Raw genomic sequence first — 13,567 nt, 5'->3', positions numbered from 1 at the left:
CCCCGAACCTCCCTCCATTTGATTAGTCAGTTTCCTTTATAATTTCCTTTGTAAAGCACCTTGGGGCATCTTGTATGTTGAAGGCAGTGTATTTAAATACTCATTGAAATATACAGAGAGTATTTTGTCGTCATTACTGCGGGAAAAAAAATTAATTTCCATACTCATAACAATGTACTGCAGCAGAAAGTATTAAATTAATGTACCATAACAGGAGGTTACAGCAACTTGTTCAAATTATTTTACCTATACCCTAACCAAAACTTATTTTTCTGCACAAAATCTTTGTCAAAGATTACAAAAATCACGTAAAAATGATTCTCATCTCTCCCTTCTTCAAAGGAGTGGGTTAAATGAACAAAAAAATGCATTATTACAATATATGAATAATTACACAGTGCAATAGCACCATTCTCTGCTTGAACTATGGTATTACAACAATAATTCCAATGATTTATTAATTGGACTTTAAGTATAAAACATAAAATCCATGTGGAAGATGAAAATATTTTCTATAATGCCCCTCTGCGACAAGATGCACTATTAGCACTCAGAGCTAGTTGCCAGCCTCTTTATGATCCTTCTTCTTGAAGGCTTTTTTTTACAAAATTGCGTCAATTTCTCTTGTAGAGATTCAAAAAGCAATTCATCCTCCTTTGTGTATGGCAAAATCTGAAAGCCCCCAACCCCAAGGTATCAAGACACCAGGGGGCTGACCTTTGATTCCATTTATATGCAACACCGCTGGGGTATTTAGCCCTTTGCAGTCTCAACTAACGAGAAAGGTAACTAACCTAGAAATTTTTATGTTCTTATGTTTTAATTTGTGACTCCTACCCACCTTGCCGCAGAAGTATTCCTGAGAATCTCCTTTCAACTATTTGTCAAGTTAACGCTCCATTCTTCAGATGAGATTCACCGAGGCTATTTTGCTCGGATCACAGGTCCACATTTCAGACATACCAACATGAATAGATCTACTACATGTGTAGCATCATGTGAAGGGAATTTCCTTTTGAGCACATGCAGCAGAAATAGTTAAATTATACATATTGCTGAAACTTTTACTTGTTAGTATGCCATTCAAGATAATAAAATAATTTCTCATTCAATTTATCATGGAACTGCACTCCAGCAAGTGTTGACTGGCCTATTGTGGATTTCTAAAAATGGATTAAAGGCTGTGAGCTGCAATTGCGATGTCATCACCATCGAACCTATTTATTCATATCTCTCTCTCCCCCTCTTCTATTAATTTCTGAAGAAAAATTATGTATAGGCATCAAACAGGAAATAAGGGATGCGTGCAATAAAGGTACAGCTGTTATCATGGGTGACTTTAATCTACATATAGATTGGGCTAACCAAACTGGTAACAATACAGTGTAGGAGGATTTCCTGGAGTATATAAGGGATGGTTTTCTCGACCAATATGTCGAACCAACTAGAGGGCTGGCCATCCTAGACTGGGTGATGCGTAATGAGAAAGGACTAATTAGCAATCTTGTTGTGCGAGGCTTCTTGGGGAAGAGTGACCATAATATGCTAGAATTCTTCATTAAGATGGAGAGTGACACAGTTAATTCAGAGACTAGGATCCTGAACTTAAAGAAAGGTAACTTTGATGGTATGAGACATGAATTGGCAAGGATAGACTGGCGAGTGATACTTAAAGGGTTGATGGTAGATCGGCAATGGTAGACATTTAAAGATCACATGGATGAACTACAACAATCGTACATCCCTGTCTGGCGTAAAAATAAAACGGCGAAGGTGGCTCAACCGTGGCTAACAAGGGAAATTAGGGATAGTGTTAAATCCAAGGAAGAGGCATATAAATTGGCCAGAAAAAGCAGCAAACCTCAGCACTGGGAGAAATTTAGAATTCAGCAGAGGAGAACTAAGGGTTTAATTAGGAGGGGGAAAATAGAGTATGAGAGTAAGTTTGCAGGGAACATAAAAACTGACTGCAAAAGCTTCTATACACATGTGAAGAGAAAAAGATTAGTGAAGACTAATGTAGGTCCCTTGCAGTCAGAATCGGGTGAATTCATAATGGGGAACAAGGAAATAGCAGACCAATTGAACAAATACTTTGGTTCTGTCTTCACTAAGGAAGACACGAATAACCTCCCGAAAATACTAGGGGACCGAGGGTCTAGCGAGAAGGAGGAACTGAGGGAATTGAGGGAAATCCTTATTAGTCAGGAAATGGTGTTAGGGAAATTGATGTGATTGAAGGCCGATAAATCCCCGGGGCCTAATAGTCTGCATCACAGAGTACTTAAGGAAGTGGACCTAGATATAGTAGATGTATTGGTGGTCATTTTCCAACATTCCATGGTCTCTGGATCAGTTCCGATGGATTGGAGGGTAGCTGATGTAACTCCACTTTTTAAAAAGAGGGAGAGAAAAAAGGGAATTATAGACCGGTTAGCCTGACATCGGTAGTGGGGAAAATGCTGGAATCAATTATTAAAGATGTAATAACAGCGCATTTGGAAAGCAGTGACAGGATCGGTCCAAATCAGCATGGATTTATGAAAGGGAAATCATGCTTGACAAATCTTCTAGAATTTTTTGAGGATGTGGATAAGGGAGAACCAGTGGATGTGGTGTATTTGGACTTTCAAAGGCTTTTGACAAGTCCCACACAAGCGATTAGTGTGCAAAATTAAGGCACATGGCATTGGGGGTAATGTATTGACGTGGATAGAGAACTGGTTGGCAGACAGGAAGTAAAGAGTAGGAATAAACGGGTCCTTTTCAGAATGGCAGGCAGTGACTAGTGGGGTACTGCAAGGTTCAGTGCTGGGACCCCAGTTATTTACAATATATATTAATGATTTAGACGAAGGAATTGAATGTAATATCTCCAAGTTTGCAGATGGCACTAAGCTGGGTGGCAGTGTGAGCTGTGAGGAGGATACTAAGAGGTTATGGCTTTGCCTATCTCGTGCAGCGTTGGGGTTTCACGGAGGTGGTGGCAGGTTGCATGCTGCGGGATGGAGTTGAGAACATTCAAGTCAAAGGCAGAGTCTCGATTGAGGAGATCTTCAAAGTGCTCCTTCCAGTGGGCCCCGACAGCCTCGGTGTCCTTGATGAGTGTTTTCCCGTTCTTGGCCAGGAGTGGGTTGGAGCCTTGAGAGTTTGGACCATAGGTGGCCTTGACTGCGATGAAGAATCCTTGCATATCGTGGCTGTTGACCAGTTGTTGCATCTCCTGTGCTTTCTCCATCCAGCACCTGTTCTTTTGGTCCCGGGTTTTTTGTTGGACCTCAGCTTTGAGCCATCTGTAACGTTGCTTTGCAGCTCCCAAGTTGGGTTGGTGCTTGAGGCTCAGAAATGCTCTGCGCTTACGATCTATTAGTTTTTGGACCACCTGATCGTTTTCATCAAACCGGTCCTGGTGTTTTCTGGTTGAGTAATCAAGTGTCTCTTCACAAGCACTGGTTATGGTGACATGGAGGGCAGACCAAGCGCTGTGGGCATTGAACATCTCAGGGTCATCAAGGCACGCCAGAATGGCTGTGAGGTGCTGGCTGTATCGGGCTCTCTTAGCTGGGTCTTTAAGTGCTCCGATATTAACATTTTTGTGGCACTGCTTCTGCTACCCTCTCTGCTTTGGGGCTATGTTAATATTGTTGATGGATCGGATTAGGCGATGGTCCGTCCAGCAGTCATCAGCTCCGGTCATGGCTCGGGTGATACACACATCCTTGCGATCCCTGACTCGGACAATGACATAGTCCAGCAGGTGCCAGTGTTTGGAGCGGGGGTGTTGCCACGAGGCCTTGTATTTGTCCCTCTGGCGGAACAGGGTTTCGTGATGAGGAGTTCGTGTTCTAGACATTCTGTCAGGAGTATGGTGTCGTTCCCTACCCCCTCTCTGTCAATCACGTCTCCCCAGAGAATTGTGTCTTTGCCGACCCGAGCATTAAAATCTCCTAGGAGGATCAATGTGTCGCCCGTGGGGACACAGGACAGGGACGTCACGAGGTTGGAATAAAAACTCTCTTTAGCCTCATCCGTTGCATCGAGTGTTGGGGCATACGCACTGATGACTGTGGCGCATTGGTTCCAGGATAGAGTATGACAAAGGGTCATGGGGCGCTCATTAACCCCGCAGGGGGAGTCTTTGAGGCGCCGACCAGTTCATTTTTGATGGCGAAGCCGACTTCATTAAGGCGGCGTTCTTCCTCTGGTTTTCCGTTCCAGAAAAAGGTATAATCTCCACCATGTTCCTTGAGCTGGTCTTCCCCTGCCAGCTGTGTCCCGCTTAGGGCGGTGCTGTCTATGCCAAAGCGTCTAAGTTCGCAGGCAACTATGGCGGTGCGGCATTCCAGCCTGTTGCTGTTGGAGTTGTCCATTAGGGTCCTGACGTTTCAGGTCTTGAACTTCATAGTAGATGAGTGGAAGATGCCTGTGCGTGAGTTCTTTTAACGTGGGGTGGTCGTTGCACACCGGCAACCACATGGGCTTAGCTGAGCAAGGTCTTGGTCCAGTGGCAAGGGGGTGTGAGCCTAGTTGCCTACGGTGAGGTGTTGGCCGCAAGCTCGGCGCTGAGTAACGCCCTTGATGATAGGTGGCATGCTGTTTAGTTGGAGGCAGGCATTAGGAGGATCAGTGGTCTCCTGGAGTTCAGTGTGGAAGGTCAGGGTGGTCACAGCCATGATACTCACCATGTGCTGAGGGAGAAGAGACCAGGTTATCAGCGGGGAAGGAGAGGCCCAGTCGTCGCTGAAGAGGAGGAGGCTCAATCGCCGCCGAGGAGGAGAGGCCCAGTCGCCGTCACTGGAGGAGGCCCGATCGCCATTGGAGGGGGCCCGGTTGTCGTTGGGAATGGCCCGACCGTTGTTGTAGGGGAGGTGCCCTATCACTGCTGGAGGAACCCGATCGCCTGGCCAGAGGCTCACCTGGTTCCTTGTAGTCGCGGAGGAGAGGCCCAGCTACCGCTGTTGGAGGGGGCCCGATCGCCACTGGAGGTCGTCCAATCGTAGCTGGAGGGGTGGATGCCCGATCGCCTGGTCGGAGGTTCACCTGGGAGGGGGGAGGTTGAGGGTGCAGGAAGATGGTTGCCAGGGCGGCAGCTCCCGAGGGAGCTCCCCTACCAAAACAACTTCACCCTTGTCACTTAGCCTCTTAGCACCACTGACATTTGGGAGAACCTGGCCGAAGACCGCCCTAGGTGGAGAAAGTGCATCCAGGAGGGCGCTGAGCACTTTGAATCTCAACGCTGCGAGCGAAGAGGTCAGGCGCAGGCAGTGGAAGGAGCGTGCGGCAAATCAGTCCCACCCCCCTTCCCCCGACAAATGTCTGTCCCACCTGTGACAGGGTCTGTGGCTCTCGTGTTGGACTGTTCAGCCACCAAAGAACTCACTTTAGTAGTGGAAGCAAATCTTCCTCGACTCCGAGGTACTGCCTATGATGATGATGATGCTATTAGGCTGCAGGGTGTCTTGGACAGGTTAGGTGAGTGGGCAAATGCATGGCAGATGCAGTATAATGTGGATAAATGTGAGGTTATCCACTTTGGTGGCCAAAGCAGGAAGGCAGATTATCTGAATGATGACAGATTAGTAAAAGGGGAGGTGCATCGAGACCTGGTGTCATGGTAAATCAGACATTGAAAGTAGGCATGAAGGTTCAGCAGGCAGTAAAGAAAGCAAATGGCATGTTGGCCTTCATAGCAAGAGGATTTGAGTATCGGAGCAGGGAGGTCTTGCTGCAATTGTACAGGGAAAGCCTTGGTGAGACCACACCTTGAGTATTGTGTGCAGCTTTGGTCTCCTAATCTGAGGAAAGGCATTCTTGCTATTGAGGGAGTGCAGCAACTAGACTGATTCCCAGGATGGCAGGACTGACATATGAAGAAAGACTGGATCGACGAGGCTTATATTCACTGGAATGTAGAAGAATGAGAGGGAATCTCATCGAAGCATATAAAATTCTGAAGGGATTGGACAGGTTAGATGCAGGAAGAATGTTCCTGATGTGCGGAAAGTCCAAAACCGGGGGTCAGAGTCTAAAGATAAGGGGCAAGCCATCTAGGACAGAGACGAGGAGAAACTTTTTCACCCAGAGAATTGTGAACCTGTGGAACTCTGTCCCACAGAAAGTTGTTGAGTCCAGTTCGTTGGATGTATTCAAAAGGGAGTTCGATGTGACCCTTATGGCTAAAGGGATCGGGGGTATGGAGAGAAGACAGGAGTGAGGTACTGAAGTTGCACGATCAGCCATGATCATATTGAATGGTGGTGCAGGCTCAAAGGGCCTGCTCCTGCACCTATTTTCTATGTTTCTATAACATGCATTTCCGGTCCCTCACACATTTTATATGCAAATTTCATGTAGAAAATTAGCTTAAATTTGTAGTCATAAAATACTGACAAACCACAATTTTATTTTTAAATTCATTCTCGGGATATGGGCATTGTTAGTAAGGTCAGCGCTCATTGCCCTTCACTAGTTACCCTGGAGAAGGTGGTGGTGAGCCATCTTCTTGAACCGCTGCAGTCCATGAAGTAAAGGTACTCCCACTGTGCTGCAAGGCAGGAAGTTCCAGGATTTTGACCCAGGAAGGAACAGCGATAAATGTCCAAGTCAGGATGGTATATTATTTGGAGGTGATGGTGTTCCCATGCACCTGCTGCCCTTGTCCATCTAAGTGGTGGGTTTGAGGGGTGCTTTCAAAGAGCCTTTGTTCTCTGAAAATATATTTCCCACAGAGTTACAACAACTCGAAGAATCAGCATTTTAATTTTGGTATGGGTTATTTTTACCTATCCCTTGCCCATCCCAATCTTCCCTTTCAATCACTGTCAGATCTCATTTGACCCAGTTTCATCCACCAACCTGCCCCCAGCTCCCTTCTGACTAACGTACCCATTATCTTCCCACCATGTTCACTGCTCCATCATTCCAGCCAGTGACTTGAGGGGGATAATGCAGTAGTGGGAGGTAGGACAGCAAACAGTGAATGGGAAGGTAACACTGGTAAAGAGGATAGAAACATAGAAACATAGAAAATAGGTGCAGGAGTAGGCCATTCAGCCCTTCTAGCCTGCACAGCCATTCAATGAGTTCATGGCTGAACATGAAACTTCAGTACCCCCTTCCTGCTTTCTCGCCATAACCCTTGATCCCCCGAGTAGTAAGGACTTCATCTAACTCCCTTTTGAATATATTTAGTGAATTGGCCTCAACTACTTTCTGTGGTAGAGAATTCCACAGGTTCACCACTCTCTGGGTGAAGAAGTTTCTCCTCATCTCGGTCCTAACTGGCTTACCCCTTATCCTCAGACTGTGACCCCTGGTTCTGGACTTCCCCAACATTGGGAACATTCTTCCTGCATCTAACCTGTCTAAACCCGTCAGAATTTTAAACGTTTCTATGAGGTCCCCTCTCATTCTTCTGAACTCCAGTGAATATAAGCCCAGTTGATCCAGTCTTTCTTGATAGGTCAGTCCCGCCATCCCAGGAATCAGTCTGGTGAATCTTCGCTGCACTCCCTCAATAGCAAGAATGTCCTTCCTCAAGTTAGGAGACCAAAACTGTACACAATACTCCAGGTGTGGCCTCACCAAGGCCCTGTACAACTGTAGCAACACCTCCCTGTCCCTGTATTCAAATCCCCTCGCTATGAAGGCCAACATGCCATTTGCTTTCTTAACCGCCTGCTGTACCTGCATGCTAACCTTCAATGACTGATGTACCATGACATCCAGGTCTCGTTGCACCTTCCCTTTTTCTAATCTGTCACCATTCAGATAATAGTCTGTCTCTCTGTTTGTACCACCAAAGTGGATAACCTCACATTTATCCACATTATACTTCATCTGCCATGCATTTGCCCACTCACCTAACCTATCCAAGTCACTCTGCAGCCTCATAGCATCCTCCTCGCAGCTCACACTGCCACCGAACTTAGTGTCATCCGCAAATTTGGAGATACTGCATTTAATCCCCTCGTCTAAATCATTAATGTACAATGTAAACAGCTGGGGCCCCAGCACAGAACCTTGCGGCACCCCACTAGTCACTGCCTGCCATTCTGAAAAGTACCCGTTTACTCCTACTCTTTGCTTCCTGTCTGACAACCAGTTCTCAATCCATGTCAGCACACTACCCCCAATCCCATGTGCTTTAACTTTACACATTAATCTCTTGTGTGGGACCTTGTCGAAAGCCTTCTGAAAGTCCAAATATACCACATCAACTGGATGCAGGGCGAGATCTGGCATCTTAAAATAGTAAGTTGCAACTGACTGGTGAGTACGAGACAGGGGAAAAGGTACAGCAATTCCTTGCCCAGTGCAGCCAGACATTGGAATTTACTTCCCAATTCTGCTGGACACCAATGCCACCAAATTTTGACATCTCCACTCCCCCATTCCATATCACGCAAAACTCCCCAGCACTGCCACTGCCCTGGCACCCCTTTGAAAAGATCCAGAGGAAGCACACATGGTCTTACCAAACCCGAGCATCCCACCCCTCTCCAATGAGCCAAAACCCACAATCTAACTCCCAGTTCTCTTGAAACCCAGTCTGTCCCTCTGCACTGCTGCTAAAACCCATAGGCGCAGAAGCTGTAGTCAGCGGCAAAGCAAAGCGTTCACCGCTGGTCCCGAAATAAACTTCGCACAAAGATCTCGCGATCTGTGTCAAGAAGTTCGGGTTTTCGACGTGTAATTCAAATCAACGGAGTATAGTGGGAATTCCAAAGTGCGAGCTGCTGTGACATCAACAAGCAGAATTCTCAAAAAAGTTTCTTAATTTTAATTGAAATGGATAAATTCGACACTGCACAAAATAAAAATTCGTTTTTTAGGCCATAACCTTTGTTTAATAGTCAATACGCTGTTAAATTCCTCATTGAAAGTTAAACCCAAAACTTTTAGTGGGGAATTTAAACAGTATAATTACTGCAGAAGAGACGAAGTTTTCATCAGTTTCCATGATTTGACAGATTTCACTGATTGCCAGCTCTGGGACTGGGGCACAGTGCAGCCTGTGGAGGAGCGGTGAATGACAGACCGCAACTTCAGGATTTCCGCATCAGGCCAAGCATGTGCTAAATCCTGAAATTCCATTCAGTTTCAAAGACGAAATGATGGAAAATGCTGCATGTTCGCCGCCATCAGGACTGCTAATTCCGGGGCCGTAATCTTTTCTCGACTCATTCCAAGCTCCCGCAACCCTTTCCAGTGTAAGCGGTGAACATCATAGGCCTCGGAATCGAGGAAGACTTGTTTCCACTCTTAAAATGAGTCCTTCGGTGGCTGAACAGTTCAATACGAGAACCATAGTCCCGGTCACAGGTGGGACAGATAGTCGTTGAAGGAAAGGGTGGGCGAGACAGGTTTGCCGTACGCTCTTTCCGCTGCCTGCACTTGATTTCTGTATGCTCTCGGCGATGAGATTTGAGGTGCTCAGCGCCCTCCCGGATGCACTTCCTCCACTAAGGGCGGTCTTTGGCCAGGGACTCCCAGGTGTCAGTGGGGATGTTGCACTTTGATATCAGGGAGGCTTTGAGAGTGTCCCTGTAACATTTCCTCTGCCCACCTTTGGCTCGTTTGCCATGAAGGAGTTCAGAGTCGAGCGCTTGCTTTGGGAGTCTCGAACCTGGCATGCGAATAATGTGGCCTGGCCAGCGGAGCTGATCAAGTGTGGTCAGTGCTTAAATGCTGGGGATGTTGGCCTGGTCAAGGACGCTAATGTTGGTGCCTCTGTCCTCCATGGGGATTTGTAGGATCTTGCGGAGACATCATTGGTGGTATTTCTCCAGCGACTTGAGGTGTCTACTATACATGGTGGTGAGACACAGGGTGACAGAACGTTGGTGCCTGGTAAAGCAATCGGCATTGAGTCTCCCCAACTCCCCTTTTCCCGTTTATTTTTCCACATTAGCAGAATGCTTGCCTATGTTTTGGTTTTGCAAAGGTTACACCCAAAACTTTATCTTTTTCTTTACGGATAACTAACTGATCTGTTTCCCCAGCAAGGAGCCAAATTTGGCTGCGAAATTACGATACTGAGGGATTGGGCACATCACCGTCTGTGGTGGCTCCTGAAACACTGGAGTTTCAGTAGCGCTCCGGCATGACTTGCTCTAAATCCATTTCCCTGTCCTACACCACCAACAACAACAACAACTTGCATTTATCCTACATTACAACAGTGACTACACTTCAAAAAGTACTTTACTGGCTGTAAAGCGCTTTGGGACGTCTGGTGGTCGTGAAAGGCGCAACAAAAATACGTCCTTTTTTTTTAATAACACCTTTATCGTAGTAATACGTCCCAAATCCGAACCTGCATTTTATAAAATCGCAGATATAAATTGCACATATGTGAAAATTTCCAACCAATGTAAGTTCTTACCCGTGGCCTGGGAATACCGAGGGTGAAAATGACAAAAGACAAAAACGGACCGAGCGCGAGCGATTCAAAAACACCGGGACGCGCGGGCTCTGGACTCATCCAAACACGAACCATTTGAAGGTAAACCCCCCAGCAGCAAAAACAACTCAACGACACAACTTCACCATTACTGCCAGGTCACTGCAATTACATTTATATTATAACCATATACAATGTTTTTTTCTGTAACATTTTAACCGTGGTAAAAGCCTGTTGATATTATTTTTTTAAATTATTTTTGCACCCCTTTCTATAAATTTGTGTTTGTTACCAGCAGCATTTCCTTTCTGTGTTACATAATTAAACGGCCCCTTCACTGATTGGGAGTGTTTTGTATTCAAACAAACCTGTTTTTTAATTTAAATATGTCGATAATAATCATGTGATCCGCGGCTGCTGATTATCGCCCAACTTAATATTTTTTTCGGCGTGACTTTCACTGGACCTGTGCCTTGTTTTAAACTTTTCTTTTCTTGGGGGGGACTGAAGCGGTTGAGCAGAACTGTGAGGGATGAGAATGAGGATGGACAGCAAACTATGGTAACGTGTTTGGAAGGTGCACGGGGTGAGATTTTCTCAAAAGTGGCTCTTGTGCTGTTTAGACATTTTTGTTTTTAGCAACGTAAAAATAACGATGATATATTTCACATGTTGTGATTGAAGTGTACGTGGTGAGCGACCAAAATAATGAAATCAGGATCGTCTAATCGCGTGGCCTGTTTTTTTCCCCCCCAATGTAGTATGTAACTTTGTTGAATATTAGTAAATAATCGATTTGTTTTGTGTGCAGTGACAGGAGAGACAGGGAGGCTGATTATTTGTGGTACAGTTAGTTGTATTAGGCACTATGGAGCCAGTAGATTGGACCGAACAGTGGCAAATTAAATTTACTATCGACAAGTGTGAGGTATTGCAGTGTGAAGAAAAATATTCAAAGGCCATACTTCATGAAGCAGCTAAGGATAAAGTTGAAAATAACAGTGGAGTGAGTCTTATACTCAGTACTCAACATGTTCAGTCAATGCAAAGTAGCAATCAGCAAATACAATTCGCAACTCCTCAGATAATGAACCATCCCTGGACGTATGCAGCAAGACCTGGATGACATTCAGGCTTAAGTGCAAAGTAATATTCGAACCACACAAGTGCCAGGCAATGATAATCTCCAATCAGAGAGCTTCGCCACATAAACACTGTGCTTACAAGAATAGGTCAGAGGCTGGATATTCTCGGGTGAGTGTTTCACCTGACTCCCCAAAGTCTTTCCACCAACTACAGGACACATGTCAGGAGTGTGATGGAATACTCTCCACTTGCCTGGATGAGTGCAGCTGCCAACAACACTCAAGCTCAACACCATCCAGGACAAAGCAGCCAGCTTAATTGGCACCCCATCCACCACTGAAAACTTTCACTCCCTCCACCACTGGTGCACTGTGGCTGCAATGTGTACCATCTATAAAATGCACTGCAGCAACTCGCCAAGGCTTCTTTGACAGCACCTCCCAAACATGTGACCTCTATCACCTAGAAGGACAAGGGAAGTAGGCGCATGGGAACACCATCATCTTCAAGTTCCCCTCCAAGTCACACACCATCCTGACCCGGAAATATATTGCTGCTCCTTCATTGTTGCTGGGTCAAATGCTGGAACTCCCTCCCTAACAGCACTATGGACTACAGCGGTTCAAGAAGGCGGCTCACCACCTTCTCTGGGGCAATTCGGGATGGGCAATAAATGCTGGCCTTGCCAGTGATGCCCACATCCCATGAACAAATAATAATAAATTCAAGACATTAGAAGAGAAAATAAATTACATTCACACCAATTAAACAGCTGTGAACCATTGATAGGGGAGCCCTACTCCAAATAATGTGTATTATATCAAAACTGATTGCTTCTAGCAAGCAGGAGCCAATTTAAGTGTCCACTATTGCAGCAGATTTTTGATATTGAGCGGAACAGGTCTGCTACAATGGATTTGAATTATAATTGAACAATTTAACTATCTCCTGGAGCTTAATCTGCTAAAAATTAGATTTGCATTCCTTGTAAATATAGTATTAAAAGCACTTTGAAACTGCCATAATGGCTTTATAGACGAATGCTCCATGTGGAGTGGCACTGAGCTAAGAGGAGCAATACTAACCGGGATTTCCACCTGATGTGTTATCAACTAGCGCCTGCTGAAAGATGTGGACACAATTACATGTGATGCCCATAATTGAAAAAGATCTGTTGACAGTTCACATGTAACTAATTGGTTCTTGATTATAATAAAGAAAATTTAAGTCCATTACATTTTGATATTCAAGTAATTATTTGTAAAATTGATAATGAAAACAGATATTGAATGTTCTCCATGGCACGAGTCACTGGCTCAAAAATAGGATCAGGTCAAGTTTGCTCTACTGTAACTACACTGCAAGGTGTCACCATTTACAGCACTAGTCCACTAGAGGGAGTGTACAATTATCAGACCATGGTACAATGGAACAGTAGCTCAAATTTATCTGAATCCATTATCAGGCAGGGAATTTTATCTAAAAATATATTTAGGACAAAAAAAAAACTTAATTTTCCTTCTTTATATGCCTCTGTTTTTTCAACTGCCATGCATAATTCCCTAACCTAGAGTCATGAAACAATATTTCCCAAGGTTCACTCTATGCTGCTTTGAACTGATCAGTTCAATAAAAGTTATGTTGCTTAACATATTAATTTTTTTTCCATCTGGAAAATTTTAATGCCAGCCCAACTGAACAAGTTGAGATCAGGAGCTTTCAATGGGAAATGATGCAGGAAAACATGAAGTAGACACACTTATTGCATTGCCAAGGGACCATTAGTATTTTTTTTTTTTAAATCCCCATGTGTAGTAATTTGTAGCAGGTGATCGACTTCCAACAGTCTGGCGGAGAAGGGCCTGAGAGCATGGGAGAAGGTTCACAAGTCACTGCGAAACTGAATTCCAATGTCCAGCAGCACATCCGAGTGTGGTCTTAGTATCTGGCAGCATGGTGACGATGGGTCTGTCAACCCCGAGGGACTAATGGGTGCTGACACTAATCTGGGATTCAGAATTACTGGGGAGGCATCCTAGGGTCCAGAAGCATTGAGTGACCATGACCTGTCAGCAT

The 13,567-nt window shown here is 45.1% G+C and overlaps 2 protein-coding genes across 6 annotated transcripts in view; one reads left to right on the top strand and one right to left on the bottom strand.

Moving 5' to 3' along the window:
• cenpp (centromere protein P) overlaps positions 1-10,472 on the bottom strand; it is a 418,874-nt gene extending 408,402 nt beyond the window's left edge. The window contains exon 1 of the mRNA XM_070895399.1: positions 10,388-10,472. The gene's annotated coding sequence lies outside the window, so the exon portion shown is untranslated. The remainder of the gene's footprint in view (positions 1-10,387) is intronic.
• A 271-nt stretch (positions 10,473-10,743) lies between these two features.
• The window catches only part of nol8 (nucleolar protein 8), a 50,265-nt gene continuing 47,441 nt past the window's right edge, over positions 10,744-13,567 (top strand). For 2 of the 5 annotated variants that reach the window (XM_070895394.1, XM_070895390.1), the window contains exon 1: positions 10,744-10,991. The gene's annotated coding sequence lies outside the window, so the exon portion shown is untranslated. The remainder of the gene's footprint in view (positions 10,992-13,567) is intronic. The other 3 variants (XM_070895391.1, XM_070895393.1, XM_070895395.1) reach the window with 3 other exon arrangements.

Source organism: Pristiophorus japonicus, chromosome 12, assembly GCF_044704955.1.
Source record: "Pristiophorus japonicus isolate sPriJap1 chromosome 12, sPriJap1.hap1, whole genome shotgun sequence".
In the NCBI taxonomy this organism is placed as follows: Eukaryota; Metazoa; Chordata; class Chondrichthyes; family Pristiophoridae; genus Pristiophorus; species Pristiophorus japonicus.
The sequence above is the reverse complement of the archived record's forward strand: the minus strand, read 5'-3'. Positions and strand labels throughout refer to the sequence as shown.